This window comes from Macaca mulatta, chromosome 6 (genome assembly GCF_049350105.2).
Source record: "Macaca mulatta isolate MMU2019108-1 chromosome 6, T2T-MMU8v2.0, whole genome shotgun sequence".
NCBI lineage: Eukaryota > Metazoa > Chordata > Mammalia > Primates > Cercopithecidae > Macaca > Macaca mulatta.
Window position 1 is genome coordinate 75,560,530 of NC_133411.1, and position 26,322 is coordinate 75,586,851.

A 26,322-nucleotide genomic window follows, 5' to 3' on the forward strand; every position below is an offset into this window, starting at 1 on the left:
AGTTTTAAAAAGTGATGAGTGATTACTGAAGCTGACCCTGATCCCTATTGAGTTTTTCAAATTAAATGGATTGCATTTTGCACAGATAACTTGTGTTGTAGTTAAAGTATCAGGCATCAGCTTCTCTGAAAAGGGATAAACAATGGAATGAACTCTCAACATTTCCATTAACTTTTTTATTTTGAACTGGTTATAGACTCACAAGAAGTTGCAAAAATAGTGTGGAGAGATCTGGTGTACTCTTCAAACAGCTACCTTCCTCTCACTTCCCATGGTAATATTTTATATAACTAGAGTTCATTACTAAAACCAGGAAATTGACATTGATATAATACAAGTAACTAGTCTACAGATCTTACTCAAATTTCATCAGTTTTTACAGGTACTCATTTTTTATGTGTGTAGTCATAAGAAAATTTATCCCATTTACAGATTAATGTGCCACTACAGTTCAGATACAGCACTGTTGCCTCACCTAAAGGAGGAAACGAACCATTCACACTACTCATCTGTAGTCACCTTACCTTAACTTTTCGTATGAATGAATGCACCATGTAGTCCATTGTCCTTATTTGTTGTTCACGAGACAGGAAACAGTCTTCTTATCCATAAATATATGGATAAAACTATATATATATATATATATATATATATATCTTGGATAAACTAGAGAGTGTTTTAAAGGTTTATCTTTTTGTGGGAGAGAAAGAAAATACATATTTGGAAATTCTTTATTTAAAGGTTAAAAAAGGTTAAAAATCAGATGGTGTTAAAGCAGACATTTCATATGCATATGCTTGATAAGCAGACAAGTCATGTACAAGTGTGAAAATGCAGAATACAAATAATGGAAACCTATGACATATTAATGGAACTTGAACTCAAGTAATGCTCAGTTGGCCAAAGAAAGCTCATAAGACAGCCTAGTTCAAACTGCAAACCACGAATTTACAGTTACTATCTTTAAGAAAGAGATGAATAAACTTCAAAACTTTGAAAAAATCAGAATTTGTCTCAGGAAAATAATGACATTCCATAAGGAAAACTTCCTACAAATAAGTTAAATCTTCCTCTTGCCTTCCATTTGCTGAGCTGGGTTCATGTGATGTAATCATAGAATGAAGAGGAATAAACCAAGCCAAAAGAGGTCAGAAAGGGGACAGGCTCAGGACAAAAGGAAAGAGAAAAGATATATTTAAAACACCAGTCAGACCCTTTCTGGACGTCATACTTCCTCAGTTTCAGCACCAGAGTTACTGTAGATGTTTATTTTGTGGTTTTCATTCTTCTCTCTGCAAAAACATTCTTCCTGATAAAGTTGGCCATGATATTCCAGCAGGACTGCCCACCACTTTGAGAGGGTTGCTCATGATGGGCAGATCTTCAGCTGTGAGTGATGACTCTTTTACTCAGCCTGGGTCTTGGTGGGAATGGGGAGTTCCAAGGCAGGTAGTCAGGCAAATCGCAGCCATGATAAAGGTCTATGTCCAAGCCAGGACCAGAAAAGCAAACTCAGTTATCTATATGCAAGCTCATTGTTTTTTTCCTCATCTGTTTTAATGCATGGGAGAGATCTTATTAGATGAAAAGGTACAAAACACTGGGCCCAATTTGAGTTTTTATTTTATTTTTTGAGTAGTTCTATTTATTTGTAAAGGTTGGTATATCATGATTTTTATTTTTGTCTTTGATGTTTTCCAAGGAACAAAGAAAAATATTTACTTGCTCTTTTAAAAGATATAATAAAACTGATTTTATATTACAATTATTATATGGCTCCATCTGATGTCAATCAGTATTTTCTCAATCTAACACAGGTTATTGAATTTCAGTGATCTTACTTTCCTGTATATTATCAATTATTCCTAACTACAATGAAAAAGAATGATGAAATAGCCCAGAGGAATAATGAAATAGTCAAATCATTACTATTATACCATCCTTCAGTTTTTTTCATTGTTTTGCTTAAAGTTTTATATCAACTTTTAAGAAGGTATAAAAGAAGTCTGGAAACATCATATTTATAGTTTATTTCTTAGCTTTTATTAAGTACAGTTGAGAATCCAGGAATTTTTTTAATGTTTCTCCATAATGACAAAAAGAAGGAGTTGACAGAGAAACAGTTTACAAATTGGCTAGACGAAGATAAATGCAAGGAGACAAGAGTGGTCTTTGACATTCTAATAATGGTGTGAAGTTGATTGTATAATAAAAATTTTAGTGAGGCTTCAGATAACAGTATCTTAGGTAAATTTTCCCAAATTCAGTAATAGATGAATGAATTACACATTTCTAAGGGCAAAATGAAAATGTAGTATTTTCATGGTCATGCAACAGAACAGACTTTATTATGCAAATATTTTGTGACCAGAATCTAGACTATTCTATTGTGCCAAAAGGCATATTACACATTCTTTCATCGTTCATAAAGCTTGTGCACTGAAATTTACTTGATATCATTAATAAATGGATAAACAGTTGTATATACAAAGTTGAGTAGTAAAAAATAGATGCTGTAGTAATGAAAAAATTGATTGCATTCGTCATTCTAATTGGTATTTATAAATCTAAAAATTAAAATGTGTTATAATTAAGGATCAAATAAGATGACCATTTTCTTTTCAATAAAATTATGTACCACTGAAGTTTATCAAGGATCACATTTTGATGATACAACTGCACGAAGCAGAATTAGAAGTAATGACAAGACAGAGCCTAGCAGAAATATATTTGAAATCTGAGATCAGAATTTATAAGTTGGATATGTCTCTCTAGTTGAATTCAAAGTACATTGACTTTTCTATCTATCCCTCCCTCCCTTCTTTCTTTCCTTCCTTCCTTCCTTCCTTCCTTCCTTCCTTCCTTCCTTCCTTCCTTCCTTCCTTCCTTCCTTCCTTCCTTCCATCCTCCTTTTTCTTTCTGTGTCTACCTATTTATCTGCCTCTCTTTAAAATCAGGAACATATGGAATAAAAATTTGGGTGTGCTATATTTAATTCTTATTAAAATGTCTAATAAGGTTTTTTCCCACTCTACCTTTATGCTTACTTTTGTAATTATTCATGAGATGACAAACATATACAAAATAAAAAGGGACTATTGTGCCCAGATGGTAGTTATATCTACTTTCCTGGTATGTTGTGGGTTAAATGGGGTAGAAAAAACAATACTTACTCAGTGAACATTAAGAGCTCCTGGACGTTATTGTCTACTTTTCTTATTTAAACATGTATTTGATATAAATTTTGTGAAACAACATGACATACATTATGAGGAATATTAGCCTGAAGCTGATACAATATGAGTCTAGCCCTCATTTTGCCACACTGCTATGTGATCTTAAGTAAATGATTTTGTTTTTCTGCACCTTAATTTTCTAATTTTGTAAAATGAGTGGGTAAGAAAGTTTTTCTGTCTCATGCACGATGAAAGATGTAGTCATGTTGAAATGAATAAAATCTGCTGTTTTCTTCTGTAGGCCATCAACACATATGTGGGCCAATTCTATTTCTTAAATTGTTTTGTTGGAGGCTGAAGCAGATATTATCCCATCATCTTTCTCATAAGCCGATCTTTCATTTAACTATTCAGTCCTTCAGCCACCAAATACTTAAGTACCTGTTCCATGTCAGCTGCTGAGGAAAAAACTCAGACCTTGTCCTTAAAAGTCAGATGTGTCAGAAGTAAACTCAGCAATGTATGTAAGTGTTTTGTTACGAATCTAAGATACAGAAGAAATTCAAAGAAGGAAGTCATGTAGTCTCTGGGTGCATTGATGGTGAGAGTAGTTACGCTAAGAAAAGGGGTAAGGGAAAAGGTGATCCTTGAGCTGATATTCATACCAGCTAGTATAGTAATTCTTTTATTTTTACTATTTGTTCCATGGCAGAAGAATCTGTTACTGAGAAAAGGGGCTCACTGCTCAATGTGCTAGAAGCCAATACTATGACACGGAGGTTTTGAGTAAACAAATTATTTTTATTGCAGGTTGACCAATAAGGTGATAGGAGTGTATCTCAAACCTGTCTCCCTGTGCTGGCTCTAAGGCCGTATTCTTATTAGAAACAGTTTGGGAGATGGATTCTGAGATTAGCAGGTGACTGATGCAAGGAAAGGGGATATCTGGAAAGTCCTCAGGCATGCAGAGTTATCTCTTCATTTCTCTTCATGGGTTACATGTGCAATTTCAATGGGAGTTAGTATGAAACATGCTGTGGAAATGTGGTCCCTGACACCAGCAGGTTCATTCTGTGCAGACTCCAATCGGCCATATTGGTTTTAACAGATTCGGCCAGCATTTTAATCTCATTAGCAGAGAGTTTCAGCATTTCAGCAAGTTGTATCTTTTCTTATCTGTCATCCTGTGAGGTCAAGAGTTTCTATCAGTCACTGGTTTCTTTAACTCTTTGGGGTATGGTTTCAAATCCACAATGGCCAGGTAGCAGTCTCAACTTCTATCTTAATGGAATCATTGTCAATTCACCTGAAATAATCATCCTTCCTTGGGAACTAGAACCCCTAAGCCAACAGAACTCCACACTGTAGGAATGAAAAGTATTAGATTTAGTAGTGAAAGGAGACACTCCTACTTCCATTCCTTGATTCTCAAACTGTATTTCCTAATTTTAGGGGAACTAAGTTTCAGGAAGCCATTACATTGTTCTATGCCAAAGTGAACACCATTGCACTTCTTTTGCTGTGAAATGTTACTTGGTTAAAAGCATTTTTTTCGTATGTGAAATATCACAAAAGTGAACACAGCATCCCAACCTCACAGTTGGTTGTGATGACAGAAGCATTGTAGGTTGGCAATGAATATCCATATTCAGAACATATATCCATATTCAGAATACAAACACCCTTTTGGAAGGGGTACGATGAAATCAATCCTTCATGATGTGGCTGGCTGGTCTTCCTAGGGAATAGTGTTACATCAGGGCTTTTCTTTTAGCCTCTGCTATTGGATGATGATGCATTTAGAAGTAGCAGTCACCAGATCAGACTTGGTGAGGAAAAGTCCATTTGGTGGTTTTAAAATTTGTTCACAAATTCTTTCACATACTTCCCTTCAAAAGGTGGGCCGAATTCTCTCCTTCAATGTGTGATGAACGAAATGATTTGAATCTAATGAATAGAGTGGCAGGAATGATGCATTTGGCTTTGAAGCCTAGATCATAGAAGGATGTATTCTGCTGGTTCTCTGGGGATGTAGGGGTGTGCGGAGAAGAAGCCAAGTTTTGAGGACAGTCAAGCAATCTTTGGAGAGGCCCACATGAGAAGGAACTGAAACCTCCTACCAAAAACCAGCACTAATTTGCCAGTCATGTGAGTAAGCCACAGTGAAAGAGAGACTGTAGTGTCGGTCAAATCTTTAGATGACTGCAGTCATATCTGACAATTTAAATGTGACTTCGTGAGAGATCCTGTACCAGAACCACCCAGTTAAACCATTCCCAAATTCCAACAGGAAGAGGTACCCTTGGAATAAATTCTATATTTTCTAATCCAAATTCCCTCTTTATATATCACCCCAGATATTAACGACAACAAAACATAGGCCCTTATTCTTTCTTGCTGCCTTATTTTACACTCATAGTAAGGTTGAATGAACTGTGTTTTTTGCTCTCTTTCTCATATCACATACTGTGTTTTTTGCTCACTTTCTCATCCGCAAACATATCACATAAATATTTACATTAAATAAACACTTTTTTTGTACATAATCTTTTGCAGATAATATAGGGACCATATTAGAGATTCCCTGCCCTACTTTTCTCATCTCTACTAGGAATCTTAATGAGAGAGAAGACATAGAAGTAAAATACATTAATACAATTTTAAATATCAGAGTATGGATTACTATATCAAAAGTTGGATTATGAAATAATATATTTAAAATTTTAACAATTCAGATTAAAAAATTAACTTCTTTTATTGCATATGTTAATTGGAAAAATATATAAGTACAAAAAAATTAGGAATCCTAAATAAATTAGAAAACATTCATAATTCCATTACCCACAGTAAACAGTATTAATATGTTATGTCCTATGCCTCTCTCTATTTTATTTTTAAACATGGATCATGTAGCAATTACTCTTTTATAATCTCTGTTTTACATAGTGTTCATGAACATAATTCTGTCAGTAAATACTCTTATGTTACATATTTAATAGACATATATACACAAAATTATTTATTGAATCAATCTATTAGATAACTGTTTAGAGTGTTTCCAATATTTTTACTATTCACAGTGACACAAATAAATATTACATATATTAATAATTATTTTCTTAGGGCAATAGAGTGAAAGAATTTAGAGTAGGTTTACTAGCAATTGCCCTCAAGAAAGGTTTCAATAAAATCCTTTGTTGTGAGTTGATGTCATAAAGGCTGCTATAAATTCTTAAGAGGTAAAAGTTCAAGTCCCTTTATCCTGACAATTAACTAGATTAACTTTTTGTTGGTAGGGTTTGGATTTACCTGAGACCATGTAGGTTCATTATGTTTCTTATAGTTAAAAACCTAAGAAAGCTGTTACATGTGTAAACACATCAGACCAATCTGGTTCAACTTTTATGTAACAAAATTGTGAGTTGTTTTTCAGTTGCCATGGCCTCCCAGGTTGAAGGTCATATAACATTAGCACTGGTGGAACCTAAGTGCTCAGACTAAGGAATGGCGATTTAATTAAGAAGCGGACACCATATGGTAGGATCCAAGGTCTAATCAGATTGAGCTCTGGCGTCACTTCATCGAAGGATCCGGTCTAAGGAGGTCTCCTGGCATCACACCATCACAAGATCCAATCAGAGCACACTTCATTACCGTCTGACTATAAAACCTGTCCCAACTCTAAGCTTGGGGAAATAGATTCAAGCTTTTTCTTCTGTCTTCTTGCCGGTTGACTTATAATAAAGCTTTTCTTTTCTCAAAACTGATGCCATAGTAATGCCTTCTATGCACATGGTGCAGTGAGCTCATTGATTGCTCAGTAATACATAAATTGACTAGGAAAAAAATCCTAGGCCTTGCTGTTTGCAAGATGAAGTTTTGGCAGATGAGACTCTATTTACCATTGTGTATGCCTCTCTACACTGTGCTGTACTGCACTGCAGAGAGCAGCTCACCAGGATTCTGCCTAACATATTCTCAGGGAAGGTGTTGTATAAAGCAAAGTTGGTCCCAGTAACAATGTCTTAGTGGCAAAGCTGTTAGTTAAAAAGAATGGCAAATCTTGAATGTTTACTTAGAAGCTCCTTAAACCAAGGGGTCACTGATCGCTGAAACCAAGACGTCATTGATTGCTAATTTTGGAGCAGTGGCTCCTAAACTTTATCATGGATAATTATGACTGAGGTACTGATTACAATGTCTCAAACAAACTCTGTTTCTTAAGGCCTGAGATGATACCTACTCTTCTTATCAAACCCTCTAAGGGTTTTTGATGCAGGTGATCTTGCCTATAGCCCACATTTTAAAAAATGGGCACTAAGATTGTATAGTCTACCACCCTCATTCTGATAGTGATGAAAACTGAACCCAGAGCAATGATTAAATGCCATTCCATGAAACTCACACAAGAGTCTGGCTAGAACTTGACTCTCCTCACTTCCAAATTAATAGTATTAAAATGATACCCAAGGACCTCACTTTTTTAAAAGAGAAAAAAATGCATGATTATTGGCTTAAGAGATTTTTCTCTTAACAACAACAATAAAAGTTGTTTGGCTAGAAATCCTGAAAACTTGAACTAGCATGTCCCAAACATCAAACAGAAAAAGGCGCTCCTGTGGAAAGAATGCATGGGCAACATGGCACTAAGAGGCTGATGATTCCTGCAAGGACAAAGTCTCAGAATACAAATGACAAACTATGTTCGCACAGTTTCCTAGGAACTTAAAGCACTCGGTAGACAATTTTTTCTTATCACGAATAATTCTTACACTGGACTTGTTATTACTGATTCCATCTTACTGCCATAGAGACAAAAACTGAAAGAGAAGTGCCCGGTTTGTGGTAATGAAGGCTGTAGTGCATACAGCTTAGGGGCTGAGGAGCTGCCTCAACTTCTGTTAAGATGGCTGGCCCATAATCAAATGAGTCCTCAGGTCTCCACTTGGCATAGGAGAATCATTTTTAAATATGATCTGAGCATACGCCTTGTCCTGTAGATTTCAGATTCCTTTTAAGGCCTATTGTTTTAAGGTCCTATAGCCTAATGTCTATGTACAGATAGATACATGTAGATAAAGATAGTTGTAACCACCTGTATCCCAAGCAGATTAGATATAACTTAGAATAACCACTTTCAGTGCTGGAAGTAATGAAAGTAGAATAGAGAAGGAGAAGCAGGTTTACATACTGATTTGTCCCAATGCTACCTGTTCGGGAAGTAAGGCTGATGTACAAAAAACCACCTGTAAGACCATAAAAAAATGGTCTTGGAACTCTTGGTCCCGGTATATAGGTTATCAAGTTTAATTTGAGCACCAGAGTATGAGCCTTACTTTTCTTTTTTACTTTTTAATATTTGGGGAAAAAGAAAATTGCCATATATTAAAAAAATATATTGCTCACTGTTTTCAGTACCTGAGAATAATTTAATTTTAAAAATAGATTGCACGCTTGAAACTTATAAGTTGCCATTGTGAGTTATAAAGTTCTGAGGTTTGTTTACTTTTTATAATTTATAAGAAGTTGCCACTAGTTTGCATTTATTTATTCTATTGCTATGTATTGCACACCTCAATGGAAACAACGGTCCATGGAAACAATGGGGTCAGTGGAAACAATGGTAATACTACTGCTCAAAGTGAATAACCTGTTTCTATTTATTAATTAAAAGTTTTGTATAATATGTTTACTTTTTCTATTTATGTGCAATTAAAAACCGTTTTAGGCAAATAGTCTCATTAGAAGGACTGGATTAATGACTATGAAGAATGGAAGCCCAAAATTAATTGTTTAGTGAACTAAAAAGGTGAATAACACTTGTCTAAATCTTTACTGGGCCTAATGAACAGATATTTTCTACTTTGCAATAAATGTCTGCCTTTAGACATATATTTTTGTAATCCTGATCTTTAATATAGACTCAATTATCTGGCTAAGTGGAGCTTCTCTGCATAATTTTATTGCCATCTTATAAACCATATAATTTTTATTTTGCCCGAGGAAAGGATAAAAATGAGAATGATTGATGATTCCTATTTATCTTGCACACTGAAAAAATTTAATGCCGTATTTGCTTCTGTTGTCAGTATTAATTTTTCATTTTAGTGTCATGGGGGAAAATTGTGCAGCAGTATTTGCATATCATATTATAAAATTCTTTTTTTCTTAAACGTACATAGAATATTTGCTTTCCCAGACAACCTTCTGTTCTTCTTCCTTTCCAGCAAGTTGTTCATAATTTAGATAATAAAGTCAACTTGGCAATGGAGAAACTCAGACATAGAAAGATATTAAATAACATTCTTAAGCTAGCACAAGCAATTTGTGACTCCGATGTGATCAGAATAGGTGGTAGTTTTTTCACTAAGTCACATATCCATTTGATATATGAAATACAGAATATTCTTAATGTTGAAATGTTCTCTCAATTGTATAATAATGTTTGAGACATTAACGTCTTTGCAAGTCATGCCATATGGAGATGCTATTCCCAGTACACCATGAATATGTGTATGCATCTGTAATTAGTGATAAAATCTTACTTGTTGTGATCACATTGGAAAGAATGAAGCACATTCTTTTCATGCTATCCTGAATGTCTCTGCAGATTTATTGCTTAGAACATATTTACTTGTTTGTTGCAACATCTGCTAAACCTGTCTGTGTCTTATTAAAATAGCAGACCTAAGTATCAAGTGGTGTCATTGGACATCACTCTTGGGTTGGTTATGCAAGTTTAATCGGGTAAAGGTCATGTTTGAAACATGTGGCACTCACTGTTTTCATAAGTTAGATTCTGCTCATTTCAATAACAAAGCTATTCTGACAACCGGTGTTGAGAATTGGATAGAATTCTACATAACCACCACCCCACAAACATGGGTTAACAGTGATGTTGATAACGATTTGCACAGGACATAATTGTTTCCAAATGAATTCAATATGTACTATCTCATAGACAGAGTCGATATATATAAAGGAGGCAAAGGATACCAGGCATCCATATGGAGCTTTACTCAACTTGAACAGATTCAAGCAGCTTTTTAATTAAACCTTGGTAATTTTCCCCTATTGGAGGCAGCTGGAAGTCTTGGACGACCCCCTCCAAAAGCTTATCACATTTTTCAGCTTATCTCAATCCTATCACTTTTTCAGAGTTTACCTCTCTAAGTAAATATTCCTGATTTTTCTAGTCCATTTCTTCCTCTCTGATTTCTGATCTCTTAAAGCATTTATTGTCAGCATCCCATTATTTAATACTTGAATACATACTGCCATTATTATATAATATTTAAAAAGTTATGTTCCACATTGTTGGTTCCTGAGCGGTGTCCCAGGCTAATGTACAGTGTAGTAAAGTTCTTTATTTGAAGGGAACATAAGCCAACCCAATCATCTCCAAATTCTGTTTTCTTGCACCCACTGCCCTCATAAACCACTACTGCTCCAATGTTTCTCTTTTCAATGACCCAGAAAACACCTGTATAGTATCTCGTTATATGTATATACCACATTTTAATTATACATTCAATTGTTGATGGATATTGAGTTGTTTCCACATTTTGGTTAGTATGAATAGTGCTGCAATGAATATAGAAGTGCTAATGTCTCCTTGAGGTCTTGTTTTTATTCCATTAGAAGTGGGATTGCCGGATCATATAGTAGTTCAGTTCTTACGTTTTTGAAGAACTTCCATACTATTTTCCATAGCAGCTGTGCCATTTTGGATTCCCATCAACAACATTCAAAAGTTCAAAAGTTCCTTTTCTCCACATTTTCGCCAACACTTCTTGTCTTTTAAAAAAAATTATAGCCAGGCCAGGTGCGGTCACTTACGTCTGTAATCCCAGCACTTTGGGAGGCCGAGGCGGGTGGACCATGAGGCCAGGAGATCGAGACCACCCTGACTAACATTGTGAAACCTTGTCTCTACTAAAATTACAAAAAATTAGCCGGGCATGGTGGTAGGCGCCTGTAGTCCCAGCTACTCGGGAGGCTGAGGAGGCTGAGGCAGGAGAATGGTGTGAACCCGGGAGGCAGAGCTTGCAGTGAGCTGAGATCATGCTACTGCACTCCAGCCTGGGTGACAGAGCAAGACTCCATCTAAAAAAAAAAAAAAATTATAGCCATTCCACCAGGTGTCAGGTGATATCTTATTGTGGTTTTGATTTCCTTTCCCTGATGATTAGTGACATTGATCATTTCTTCATCTATTGGCCATTTGTATGTCTTCTTTAGACAATATCTATGTGAGTCTTTAGCGCATTTAAAAACTGAGTTATTATGTTTTTTAAACCACTGAGTTGTAGGAGTTCCTTAGATATTTTGGAAATTAACCATTATACATTGAGTTGTAGGAGTTCCTTAGATATTTTGGAAATTAATCAACATAAGATACATAGTTTGCAAATATTTTTCTCCCTTTCTGTAGGTTACCTTTTTACTGTGTTGCAATAAACTATTACTCTTCAATAAAAATGAATGAACTTTGAAGGATGAGGTCTACTTGGCTTGGTTGGGATAAAAAGAAAGACTAATCTTAGGGGCCTGCCTTCTGCCAGATGCAGTGCCGTTACCCCACTATTTTAAAAAAATATTTTTTTTATAGTAAAGGTTCTTTGTCTTACAAAAAATAAATGAACTACTGAAACACTATAAAACCTGAATTAATCTCAAAAATGTCATGTTGAGTGAAAGAATACAGACACATATGAGGATATGTTTTATGATTCCACTAATATGAAATTTCAGAATAGGCAAAACAAACCTACAGTAGCAGGAAACACATCAATGATTTCTTGAGGCTAGAACTTCAATGTGCTTGAGAGGCCATAGTGGGTTGATTGAAGTGTTTTATATTACATTTGGGCTGATGATAGCTTAGGCATATACATTTGTCAAAACTCATTTTGTTATACACTTAAAATGGGTGCATTATATTTAAATTATGTACTCTAATGAATTTAAACCTTTGAAAAAAGGTGCTAAACATTAAGAATAAAATAGTCTTCTAGGTTTTGCCACCGTGTGTTCCTTGCCTTATAGAATAGTCCCTTGAACTGTTAGGTTGGTGCAAAAGAGTTGCGATTTTTGCTATCAAAGGTAATGGCAAAAGCAATTACCTTTGCACCAACCTAATACTGTTCTCCTACTTCATCCTGATTTTCTGTTGCAAGAGTCCAGCACTTAAGTGGTTAAGAAGGAGTTTCTTGAATGTTAGGAAAGGAAATAGGCAAGACACAATTGACCAAGCTGGAATTATCTCTTGCTGTAAGAGGTAAGCAGAACGGCAGGAAAACTCACATATCATTTTCATTGTGTCATAGCTGTAATGCTTTTACTGATTACTCGATGTATGAATTAGATCCAGCTTCTTTTTCAAGAACCTTACAGTACTATTGGCACATATACACCATGGAATACTATGCAGCCATAAAAAAGGATGAGTTCACATCCTTTGTAGGGACATGGATGAAGCTGGAAACCATCATTCTCAGCAAACTATCGCAAGGACACAAAACCAAACACTGCATGTTCTCACTCATAGGTGGGAATTGAACAATGAGAACACTTGGACACAGGAAGGGGAACATCACACACTGGGGCCTGCTGTGGGTTGGGGGGAGGGGGAAGGGGAAGGATAGCATTAGGAGATATAGCTAATGTAAATGACGAGTTAATGGGTACAGCACACCAACATGGCACATGTATACATATGTAACAGACCTGCATGTTGTGCACATGTACCCTAGAACTTAAAGTATAATAAAAAAAAAAAAAAAGAAGGAAAAGTCATGTGGAAAGTGTCACTACAAAAGAAGTATGGAGTGTTATGTAAGTTCATGTGTATTTCTGACAGAGTTTTGACACAGCATTGTGCTCAAGGTCAGCCTTATTTCTTAAAATAAATTTTCAAAAAAGAACAAGGATAATTGCTTATATTTCTACTATTTAATGAAAGGGCAAATCCCAAATTTTAAGAATAGAAAGTGCTCAATAAATTTATAGTTGCTTGATAAGCTTTTAAATTACTGTTAGGTTTGGCAGAATCCTCTGAACAAAAAACCCAAATAATCATGATATTAGGAAGACACAGGTTTCCTTTTTCTCTCTCCCATAAGAGGTCTGGAGATGGGGAGTCCGGGACTCCACGTTCACTTTCTCATCCTTGGTGTCACTCATTCATCTTCAAAATACAGGGTGGCTGCTAGGGTGTTACTGTCTATCATGCACTTGTTTCAGTGAGAAAGAAAAATGTGGTTAGTGGTGGAGAGGGCCACAAATGAACACCCTCCCCGGGAAACTGGCTGCCTTTAAAGAACAATCCCAGAAGCCCCCCTCAATTATTTCCATCCACTTAAGTCTCAGTCGCAGAAACTTGCAGAAAGACTAGTGCTATGGTTTAAATGTGCCCCCCAAAAAGTATGTATTAAAAACTCAATCACCAGTGCAACAGCATTGGAGGCAGGGCCCAATGGGAGGTGTTTTCATGAAGGCTTCACCCTCATGAATGGGTTAATGACAATTATGAAAGGGCTTGAGGCTGCAAGTTTGATCTCCTCCTCTCTCTTGTGCATGCTTTCCTGCTCTTCCTCCTTTATCCACAGGATGATGCCAAGAAGGCCCTCTCCAGATGCTAAGCAGATGCTGGCACCATTCCCATTGACTTCCCAGGCTCAAGAACCATGAGTCAAATAAATTTATTTTCTTTATTAATTACCTAGTCTGTGGTATTCTGTTATAGCAACACAAAACAGACTAAGACAACTAGGAAATATAATCTCTTAGCTGGGCATGTTGCCTCCTTGGATAAAATGAGATTCTGTCAATAAGAAAGAGGGAGGATATGCAAACTAAGTGGCCAATTAGCAATTCTCACCACAATCTGTTTTTTCAGTAATCTCAGATGGTGAGGGCTAATGTGGATGTTGTCAACCACAATAGGTAATTTATGTGTATCCTTTCCTCTACTCTGTGTGTTGTGTGGGGGAAATTGTTAATTCATTTGTTAGGCCCCCAAAACTGGCCATATCAAAGAAGAACTCTGTTCAAATAAAGCTGCCAAATAAATACTTATGTCTCCCAACTGTTTGTCTTTTTATAAAGTCCTTATAAATTTGATAATCCCCTGCTCAGGTTATGGGTTATACCAATGGATTCCTTTTTTTTTTTTTTGGAGACAAAGTTTCACTTCATTGCCCAGACTGGACTGCAGTGGCACAGTGGCATCACCTGGGCTCACTGCAACTTCCGCCTCCCAGGTTCAAGTGATTCTACTGCCTCAGCCTCCCAAGTAGCTGGGATTACAGGTACCCACCACCACGCCTGGCTAATTTTTGTATTTTTAGTAGAGACGGGGTTTCACCATGTTGGCCAGGCTGGTCTTGAACTCCTGACCTCAGGTGACCTGCCTGCCTCAGTCTCCCTAAGTGCTGGGATTACAAGTGTGAGCCATTGCATCCAGCAGATTTCCTTCTTACAGGATAAAATAACCCTATTAATTGTGGCAAATGCTGAAGTTTTTTAGGTTCCACACGTACTTCTCTTCTGTAGTGTTGAGATTTTTCTTGGCACATAGGAGAAACAACTTTCATGAAGTGCCAAAACAAACAAACAAACAAACAAAAAACAGAGACTGAGAAGTATCTCTACTAAAGCAATGTCATGGGATATTATAGATAATGCAAAGGTAAACTGATTAGAAATTGGCATCCATAATTTTAAACGAAATGGTCAGTGTCAAAGTAGAAAGTTGGTCATGCTAGGAGTTACCTGAGAAAAGTGTGTATGCATCAGACTGGTCCTCTTCCCAAAGTTCAAAATGGGCTAATTATCCTACAAAACAAAATAGAAAAATGCAGTTTACTGTAATTTACAAGCACTAGCTGGTGCCAAATGGCTAGAGATAATAATTAATATTAGCTGCCAAGGTCTCAGCAATACTAAGAAAATTGAATTATTACTTTATTGGTCTCTCAAATAGGATGATAGGATATTTTTCTAAATCTTTTTGATCCATGGCAGGAAGAATGTTGTTCCATTTGAAAGCACTGCTATTATCAACAATAATGGAAAGGACAGTAAATGGCACCCAGACCTAGGGCATCTCATCATGACACAATTTTTCACTACATCAGCTCTGTGGCAGGTGCTATGCTGAATGAAGTTTAAGTATGGTTTCTGCCCTGTGGCCCAGATCCATTTTGCAGTCATTACTCTGTTTTTCGGGACTAAATGGCTGATTGTGTAGTTAGGTTCTTGCCAGTGCATTTATCTATAGCAGCAGCATCCATTTTCGTGATGAGTGATATGTACAAAATTGAACAGGAAGAGGAAAAATAAATGAATCACAAAGCCTGTTAGAGGCCCTTGAACATTTGGCCCAAGTGCTAGTAAATGCTAAAGGGGAACATATTTACTGTAGTAGAGATAGATTAAATGGATTAAATTGGTAGATAATTGGGAAAGGTATGTGGGAAAATTGAATGAGTATAATGGGTAAATAGCATAGTACAAATGGAACAAGTTTCTGATATCTAAATTGGGCACAGCCAAGGCCAGTGTTTGCATCACCCAGATGAAGAGACTGCAATTTGCTGAGGCTATAGTGTTTTAGCCCTCCACAAACATTTGATTTGACACATTTTAAACTCAGCAGTGCCTTTCAGAAGAAATACTTTAATTAGGCAGAGAAAAGGGATACAGTGCAAGATAATGGGTCTATGAGAAGGCCCACAGACCATAGACTCATCTATTCATCTCAGGGGAGAGATACAGAAGAAGGTGGAGTCTGTGGACATACCATTAGCATTGTGGAATGCTATGATTAGCATCTTGCATAAGAAGGCAGAATTTTTTTTAGCTTTTTTTCACAGCTGTTTGTTTTTGCATTCATTCCTTCATTAATTCATTCATTTCTTCATTAATTAATTCATTCAACAATTATTTCCTAAGTGCTTCCCACATATAAAATGCTGAAAAATAAACAAAAAACATTTTTTATTAAAGTTATGGTCAGTGTTTGAAGGGTCAAGACATTTATACTTGGAAATATAAAATATAAAGAGCATGCATTTTGCAGGAAATGGGGTGACAAATGGCAGCTAGGTCATTGGTAATGGTCATTTCTTGAGTCTTTCTTCCTAGGAAGTGTTTTCAAATATCCTCTGAGGAATGAAACAAAGCATAGGATCTTAAGATTAAGAATTACAACCATCAGCTTTCCTTCTTTGTGGTTCATAAACACCTGCTGAACAGTTTTTTTCCAATTATGTGGCTGACAAAGTAATGATGACTTCATTGTATATTCCTTGTGTTTTAGCACTAGTGGACTTTTCTTATTTTCAAAAGGTTATCTCCAGTGGAACTGGCTTTTACTTGAGTGAATATTCTGATTATCGGAGCATTTTGATATATAAATTTGAATTTACTATAATACAGTTAGCAATAAAACTATCCCAGAAATGATATAATCTGATTTGAATTATTAGATACTTCAGGAATTTCCAAAATAATACAAGAAACACAAAACCACTAGATCAACCTAGTAATTATGATGCAGGACTACATATGTGGAAGCTGTGAAAAGTGGAGCTAAGCCTATACTAAACCTAGAAGATACCCCTAGATATTATTTTAAAATGAATCTCTGATATTAGCTTATGTTTTGACTCTTTTTCATAGAAACAGAACACAAAAAATATAGAAAAGAAAAGAACATAAGAAGCAAAAGCCAGCTAAATGAGGAACAGTGATACTGATGCATTAGATACATCAAGAAAAATTGTGCCGGGATGTTGTAGATATAAGCTTTATCAAAACTTAAAAGCAAAGGAAGGTCTTGTTTCTTTCTTGTCTCTAAACACTACTTTGAACCGTGTCAGCTCTCCCCCAGGCTCTTGCCCTAAGCAATATTATCATTGCCCACAAAGTGGCATCTTCTCCTTTTTTTCCAGCCTTTTTCATAACAGCAGAATAACAGTCCTCTTTTCCTCTATCCTTGGTGTAGTCAGTATAGGGGTTGATCCAAGGGCTGATCAAAAAGAGAATGAAGCCATACCAGAAAAACTATTCTCCTTGCCTAGTAGCCTAAGCTATGGTGGCTGCTCAGAGAACTCACTTCTTTGTGCAAAGTATGGATGAAGTTGCTACCATCCTAAATTATAGATTTTAAAGTTTGAGTTTTAATAATAGGGGCATATTGTAAATTCTAGGAGTGGCTGAAACATTTCATAAATTTGCAATGTCAAATAGTGTTTAAAAGTTTTGTATTTTTAAAATTATCATACGGTAAAATGTACTTTTTTGGTGTACAATATTACAATTTTAACACGTATAGATTTGTATAATCACTACTGTAATCAGGATATAGAACAGTTTAAACAACCCTACAGAAGTGTCCCCATGTTATCCCTTTATCATTACACTCTCTCCCAATCCATGACCAATGGCAACCACTGATTTCCATCACTATAGTTTTGTCTTTTTGATAATTTTCTTTTTTTGAGACGGAGTCTCACTCTGTCTCCCAGGCTGGAGTGCAGTGGTATGATCTTGGCTCACTGCAACCTCCACCTCCTGGGTTCAAGCGATTCTCCTACCTCAGCCTCCCAAGTAGCTGGGATTACAGGTGTGCACCGCCACACCCAGCTAATTTTTGTATTTTTAGTAGAGACAGGTTTTCACTGTGTTGCCCAGGCTGACTTCTAACTCCTGGGCTCAAGTGGTCCTCCTGCCTTGGCCTCCCAGAGTACTGGGATTACAGACATTGGCCACTGCAAATGTAACATAAAATTAGTGAGAATATAGTACAAATAAAATCAAAGAGTATATACACTTTTGAGACTGGCTTCTTTCACTTAACAGTATGTCTTCAAGATTCATTCATTTTGTTGCATGTATCAGCAGTTGATCCATTTTAATTGTGAGTAGTATTCCATTATAAGGATGCACCACTTCATACTATCCATTCACTTGTTGAAGATTTGGGTTGCTTTCAGTTTTTGGCTATTACATATAAAGCTGCTACAATTATGTACAAATTTTTGTGTGAACATAATTTCTATTTGTCCAGGAATATGACTGCTGTGTTAGATAGTAAGCGCATGCTTAACTGCCAAACTCTTTTTCCCAGAGTGAGTATGCCAGTATGTATCAGCAATGTATGAGAGTTTTGGTTTTCTTGCACTTTGCTAGCACTTGGTATTATCAGTATCTTTTATTTTAGCCATTCTAATAAATGTGTAGTGTCATCTCATTGTGATTGTAATTTGCATTTCCCTAATGGTCAGTAATGTTGTATGTTTTTTCAAGTGCTTAACTGCCATCCTTACATCCTCTTTGGTCCTTTACCTACTTTTAAATTGGGTTGTTATTTATTTATTTTTAAATTGACAATAATTATGTTTAATTATTGGGTGCAATGTGATGTAATTATACATGTATACATTACAGAATGTTTAAATCAGGCTAATTAACATATCTATCACCTCACTTATCCTTTTTTTTGGTGAAAATATTTAAAATGGAGCAATTTTGAAATATATATGTAATTATTAACTATAGTTACCATCCTGTGCCATAGAACACCAAAATTTAATCATCCTAACTGAAATTTTGTACCCTTTGACTGATATCTCCCCTTTCCTGACCATCTCCCACCCTCAGCCTCTGTAACCACCATCCTACTCTCTACTTCTATGAGTTTGAATGTTTAGGTCCCATATATAAGTGAGATAATGCAGTATTTGCTGAATTTTGAGTTCCTTATATTCTTAATACGAGTCCTTTGTCATTTTTGTGATTTGAAAATATTTTATCGCAGTCTGTAGTTTTATTCTCTTGACAGTGATTTTTGGCAGAGTAACAGTTTTAAATTTTGATGAAGTCCAATTTATCAATTTATATTTTTATGGACTGTGTTTTTTGTTTCATTTCTAAGAACTTTTTGCCTAACTGCAAGCCATGAATATTTACTCCTATTTTTTTAGAAGTTTTATAATTTTACACTTAGATATTTGTTCATTTTGAGTTAATCTGTGTATAAAGTATAAAATTTAGGTATAGGTTCAATTTTTGCATATGGTACAATTTTTCTAACAACCTATCTAAATTATCCTGTCTCATGAATTGCTTTTATACCTTTGTCAAAATCAAATTGTCATATTTGTGTAGATCTATTCCTGAACTCTCTATTATTCTGTGCATTAATCCACATGTCTATCCCTTCATCAAGACCACATTCTGTTGATTACTATAGCTTTATAGTAAGTCTTAATATTGGATAGTGTGATTTGTACAATCTTGTTTCCTTTTTCAATTTTTTTCTAGTTTATCTGCCTTTCAATATACATTTGAGAATCAGTCTGTCTATACCTATAAAAATTCTCCTGGGATTTTGGTAGGAATTGCATTAAATCTATAAGTCACTTTGGGAACAACTGACTATGTTAGGCTTCCTAATCCATAAACATGGTATACCTTGAAGTCAAAGGTCTTCTTTGTTTTCTTTAATCAACATTTTCTGTTTAACATGCAAGCCCTGACCATATTTTTAAGAACCTGTATCTAAGTTTTTAATATTTTGATCTGATTATAAATGGTAACATATTTAATTTTTGTTTTTTAATTGTTTACTGATTGTATATAAAAATAGAATTGATTTTTGTGTGTTGACCCCATAACACATAACCTTGCTAAATGCACTTAATGGTAGATGGAAAATTTTTAAAGATACTGTTATGAATTAGCATAAGATGCATTGAGAAAAAGAACAAGAGGGGGAATTTGTTCAGAGTAGTCCACGCCCTCAATAGAGGAATCTCACTGAGTGTTCTTTATACACAAAAAAATTGCAAATCTCAAAAGGGACGGGCTTTTCTAAGCAATAAATGTCTTTTCCCCTCTTTCCAAGTTTTCCTTCTGTTTCTCTCCTACCCAATAAATTTTATTATATAATTGTCAGTCATTTTTACATGTAAATATTGGAATTGTGTAAGATTTTTTTCTTTGCCCAAGAATGTATCACATGGGTTTATACTTGATTCATTCCATCAATAAAAAGAGTATGGTTCAAGGATAATTTGGGGTGGTCCCACCCCTCTGTTTAAGTTATTCATAGCTTCTTTTTCCCAGGTTGTTATATGTTAATTGTTCTATTCTGTCTTTCATCTAGAAAAAGATTTAGTTTAATAATATCACACCTTTTTATTATTTAAGAGTACATCACTTAGTTTGATGAGACAGGAGTTTATAGTTTGTAAAGGTATAACCCTATGATGCCATTTAGTTTCTTGCCCCAATTTCTAGCAGCTTGGGATAATGTATCTATTACATTAAAATAGCTACACACCTTTCTCCCTCCCTCCCTACGTCCCTCCCTCGGTCCCTCCCTCCCTTCCTTCCTTTTTTCCTTCCTTCCACCATCTTTCCCTCCCTCCCTCTCTCTTTTCTTTCTTTTTTTTTTTTTGCTGAAAAATCTCCAGAAAAAAACTCTCATTCTTGAGTGATGCATTCCATTGTCTGAAGACTCAGTAAGAGAAGAAAACAGATGGTTATTTTCCTCCAACATTAGCTTTACAAAAAGAATGCCAGTGGTGTTTGCACCAGCTGCAAAGTCAACTAACCCTCAATTATCTATTGTGGCCTTTTATTGGGCTCAGCAAAGCACACTGCACATTAAGGTGGCCATTTAATAAAACTTAAACTACACAGATATTTCTAAAACAAAACGAAACAAAATAAACAAATCAGCAGAGCACTGCTAGATGTAATTGGTAAATTCAAATAAAATAAACATGTGCAATCAAAGTGAAATTAACATTTTAATTTTATCAAATTTTGTAGAAGCACTCAATTCTGGAAAATATATATATTTTTTTCTCAGAATATAAAGAATACTAACTTACCTTTGCATAAATGGATTTTTTAACATACCACTACATTATGTGTATTGTATGCCCTTCACAATTGTTCCTTTTTTGTTATGGGTCTTAACTGAGTGAATATTCTCTATCACCACCATATATTTGAAATTAGAAAACCAAACCAGGCCCCAACCCCAACCTCACCCAATAATAATGCCCTGTTATTGGACAGATTTTTATATTTAACGAATATTTGAAAATGTCAGACACGATGAAACAAAACTGATTTGAGTCTATTTCAAGCGTCCAGTCAATATTCAATGAGAAGTGATAATTAGATATTGGACTTAAGCGTAACTATTAGTCACTAGCAACCTGTCCCTATTTCTTTTTTTCTTTTGCTAGTTAGATAATTTTAACATCTACCACCACCAGCAGCATGGATATGCTTAATTAAATTCCATTAATGCAAAAACATTATTTAGCACCAACTGTGTACTTGGCACTATTTTGTGATCATCATTCCTCAAAGATGAAGAATTATTTCTCTCTTCAAGGAGCATACATGAGCGTACAAGTGATAAAACACATAATCAAATAAATATTGTGTATGTAAAATAAATTCTAGTTTACAGTTATTGAACCTATTGTTTGTTGGGCACTATACTATGTTTCATGTATTTCAAGTTATTCAATGTCATAAAGAGTTTACATGGTAGAGATTATTAATATGTAAAATTTTTCACATGAGGAACTTGAAGCTCAGGAAAATAAATAACTTGCCCACAGTCATACAACTAGAAGAACAGAAATTCTACCCCATGATGTCTGACATCTTTGTTCTTGACCTGACACTTTAAGCATGAACCTTTTACCTATCAACCCTTTTATGGTTTGTAAAGGCATAACCCAGTAATGCTTAATGAAACACCACAAATGTAGTTATGTGTGATAGGGTATCAGTCATTGTATAGGAGTTTAAAAGTTGTCATTATTAATCTCCTTGAATCTATGGATTTTTGTAGTTCTTTCTAAAATTCTACCTCATGACAACTTCGTCCTCAGAAAGAAGTTAGTAGTTTCTTCCAACCTGCCACTACAACTGCAGTTTTGAATAAAATGTTTATTGCCATTTTCTTCTATTTCAATTTCACCTTTAACCAAAGAGTTATATAGAAGTGCATTTTGGGTTTGTAGATATATTAATAAATTACCTTTTATTGTTCATCTTAATTACACTGTCAAGTATAGTCTTTGTTATACAGATGATTTGACATTTGAGAGATTTATTTTGTGGCTTAGTTTGTCATCAATTTTTATAAGATTTCCTCATGAATGGGAAAAATTATTGTGATAATGGGGTGCAATACTCTAAAGATAAAGATGTATATGTCTTATTAATTTTTAATTTAAATCTTCTACAGTACAAGTGTTTTTTGTCTGATAGAGGACTTAAAATATCCTACCCTAATATTGTAAATTTGTTAATTGCTCCTTATTATTCTGTCAGTTTCTATCCAATTAATATTGAGACCTTATCATTTGTAGTAAATAAGCTCATATGTATTAGAACTCCTTGGTGACATAGTTATTTTATTATTGTAAAGTATTCCTCTTGATCTTTACTAATTGTGCCTTAAATTCTACTTTATCTCCCATTATTTTGCCACAATAGCTATTTTCCATACCTTTGTTTTCAGCATTTCTGAAATATAAGCAGAATTTAGCTGCATTTTAATCTGCCTATATTTTTGGGGGGCATTTTATTTGTATATTTCCCCTATCGTTGCTATTTGTTGGGAGCAGAAGATCTGCATCAGAGGGCTAACTTTCAGCTCTACTTGGCTAGAAGTCTTCTGTTGGGCTTTTGATGGTAGCTGGAAGTCAAGTATTCTATGTTACGCATCCCCAAAGAGTTAGTATTCTATGTTACTGGCCCCCAGTGTGCTGATATTCCATGTTACTTACCCCCAGAAAACTAGTGTTCAGTGTTATTGACCCCTAGAATCCTGGTATGCCATTTTTAGTCTGTTGATATTCCATGTTATACATCCATAGAGCACTGGCCATTCATGTTACCCAACCCCGGAGCACTGGCCTTCCACGTTACCAGTCCCAATGACATTGGCAACCACAAGGTCTCGTGGTGCAGTTGAACAAAAGGTTATCCTACCACTTCATGGCACTGGATTTGTAGATGTCCCTGTAGAGAGAACCAGGGCTTTCCTGAAAATTTAGGGAGTTTGATTTGTAAAGTATGGCTGTCAGAATGTAGCCAGTACTTTTTTTTTTTTTCTAATAAATAGGAGAAAAACAAGTAACCTAGAATGAGGGAAAAATCATAACTGTACATGTCACCAAATGTAATTTTTTCAAAAGTCAAGGATCATGCAACCTGGAAACAAACACAGAATTAGCTTATTTAGAGAAAGCAAATGTACCAATAGAGAAAACAAATGAATTGTAACCAGGAATGACTTACCTTACAAGACAATTTAAGATCACTTAAGGAATCTATGCCTGGGTGCTTTTCTCAGGAAGAACTGAACATAAATGTTAGTGGTCTCCATAAAAGTTCTGCTTCATGGTTTGGCATCTTGAGAATTTACCCTGATGCCTGTGTGAGAGAAACTGTCCAACCCTATTAATCACTTCTCCTCGACCTAGTTTGCAATGATTACATTTTTAATATTTAAGGAAGTCTTCTTTCTAATTATAGCCTCCTGGCTTGATTGATGCAGAAGCATGGAAGTAAATCAAGTCAGCATGGTAACTCCATCCCAGGGCATGCTTAACCAAAAGTATCTTGTGAAGAACTCAATGTTCTCTTCTGTCTAACGTGCAACAGAATATGTGAAGTGGATCAACTGTTAATGAGCAGAAAAGTTTATTAAATACGAGTACTGTTTTAAATACGAAAGTGGATCTAGGAGTATTAGGTTTCTAATGTTAATATCCATGTAAGTACTGGTATGAAAGTATTTCTAGGTCAAATTAGTCCATGCAGCATACTTTGTGATGTTTTAAAGATCAGTGTACATGCCAGTAAACAAAACAGAAAAGACAAGGCACAGTTCTGTAATGATTCTAAATTGTCCAAACTGGATGATGTTTGTTACTCATTCTAGTATCTTTTAAATCGAAATATTGAGGGCAATGTAATGACATCCTCACATCAATGACTTCCTAGCTATGTGGTCTTTTTCTATATCAGCAAGGGAAATCTCATTTTATCTAAACCAGTGAGTCTCGATGTGCCTCAAATTTACTTACATTACAAATCAGGTAAAATTAGGAAAATGTAGTAAGTTTTTGATTTCTAAATCACTTCCTTGTTTATATATTCAGGTTATATATATTTCTTACTTTTGGGGTGTTCAAAATAATTTTGAAACATAGTAAAATGAAGACAGTACTTGGAAATTTTTAATGTGCTTTCTTAGTGTAAACAATAACCTATGAAACTCTGCATAATTTTTTTTTCTAATTTTTGGGTATTGTGAAATTTAAAACCCTGGAATCATTGACTCAAGTCATTCTTTGGCAACAAAACTAGTTATTTCAGAGAGTAAGCAGATTAAGTGGTATTTTTAAGACTGGAAATAGTATTTCCAACATTCTTACGGAATAAAAAGTGGCATTTGATTAAAGTACACTTTATTTGAGTACACTGAAAGTGTTTTGTAGCTCTCCCCTCATCTACCCACTAGTTGTGCTCAAACAAAAAAGGGGCAGATAAACGGGCCTAAAAGGAATTGAAGCCAAAGCAAGACACTTATGTCTTCAGAAAAAAATCAGTATTACATCATTTCCAAGGCAGTAAAAATGGAAGACTTTGAAGTGGCTGTGCCCTCAAGCATTTCTTCGGCTTGCTTACACCATGGGTAGTCTCTCTCAGATGATTCAGTTTGCCTTATGAGAAAAATATGTATGAAAAATTTGAGACACTTGTCCAAGTTGACAATTCACTCTCTTTGGAGGAATCAAGAAGTAAAACTCTTTAGCCAATATGAGGAGACACACACACACACACACACACACACACACACACGCACACACTTCACATTTTTAATTTTAAATGCAAATATACTATAAATGAATGAGCACATACATAGGCACATCACACACATTGATTCTTTTTTAAATTTGGATTTCTTTCCACATGTTGGCAAAATCCTTCACCTACCGGGGCTAAGAAACAACATCTTAGCTTTGGTGCTGGTCCTGATTTGGGCCATCCTCTGCATCCTGCTGGTCCTCACTGGGCTGGTTTTCCTATAATAGTAATGTCTCTTCTATGAGGATGCTGATGACTGGAGCTTTTCAAGTCAATGTTTTTAGACTTGCTACCATGGCTGCTCTAGTTATGACTACTTTTTATCATTCATCTTCTTTGTGCATGTCATATGTTTGTATATTTGGGTAGTTTGAAAAAGATGTATAATCATCTTTTTGTCAGATAGCTTTTACACGTGGTGATCAATGCTGTAATTTGCTAAACAGTTTTCTCTTCTCCAGCTGTACTGGGAATCTGTTTCCCTAGACTACACTTTCTCTTGGGCATCTTGGATTCCAAGTCAAGAAGAGTAAGATCTCCCTGTCCTTTAAAACATGGTGCCCTCACTGGGTTCTTTTTTTTTTTTTTCTTTTTTTTTTGGAGACAGAGTCTCACTTTGTTGCCTGGGCTGGAGTGCAGTGGTGCAATCTTGGATCACTGCAACCTCTGTCTCCCAGGTTCAAGTGATGCTCATGCCTCACCCTCCTGAGTAGCTGGGATTACAGGTGTGTGCCATCATCACCAGGATTTTTTTTTTTTTTTTTTTTTTTTTTTTTTTTTTTTTTGGTAGAGACAGGTTTTCACCATGTTGGCCAGGCTAGTCTCAAATTCCTGACCTCAAGTGATCTGCTTGCCTTGGCTTCCCAAAGTGCTGGGATTACAGGCATGAGCCACTGTGCCCAGCCTCCGTTACCTTTTAAGAGACCTCCCTGACCACTCATGATCCCTCTGTTAACACCAGCTACATATATTGGTAACTGCAAAGACTATACTGTATGTTATCTCATGGATTGTTTTCTAGATTCTAAGGTCTTTATGATTCCTCTAGGAACTGATAGTTATTTGCCGCTGTGATTTGAGAAGAGGTAGATTGTGGTAAACCTCTTCCAAATTAATTGTTTTCTAGGAAAGAACAGATCTCCCTAGTATCATGTTTGTACTATTTCCTCTTTAACTATATCAGTCCTTCATCCCATGGAGCTTCTGTGCAAGAGCTGTGACT

At 35.5% G+C, this 26,322-nt stretch overlaps 1 long non-coding RNA gene across 1 annotated transcript; it reads right to left on the reverse strand.

The window, feature by feature from the left end:
• Positions 1–2,017: 2,017 nt before the first annotated feature.
• LOC144341446 (uncharacterized) lies at positions 2,018–23,713 on the reverse strand. Its single transcript, XR_013418369.1, has 4 exons — positions 23,526–23,713; positions 15,982–16,153; positions 14,952–15,014; positions 2,018–11,282 (listed from the first exon to the last, which is right to left on the reverse strand). It is a non-coding gene; the product is annotated as an uncharacterized LOC144341446 (long non-coding RNA).
• Positions 23,714–26,322: the final 2,609 nt, after the last annotated feature.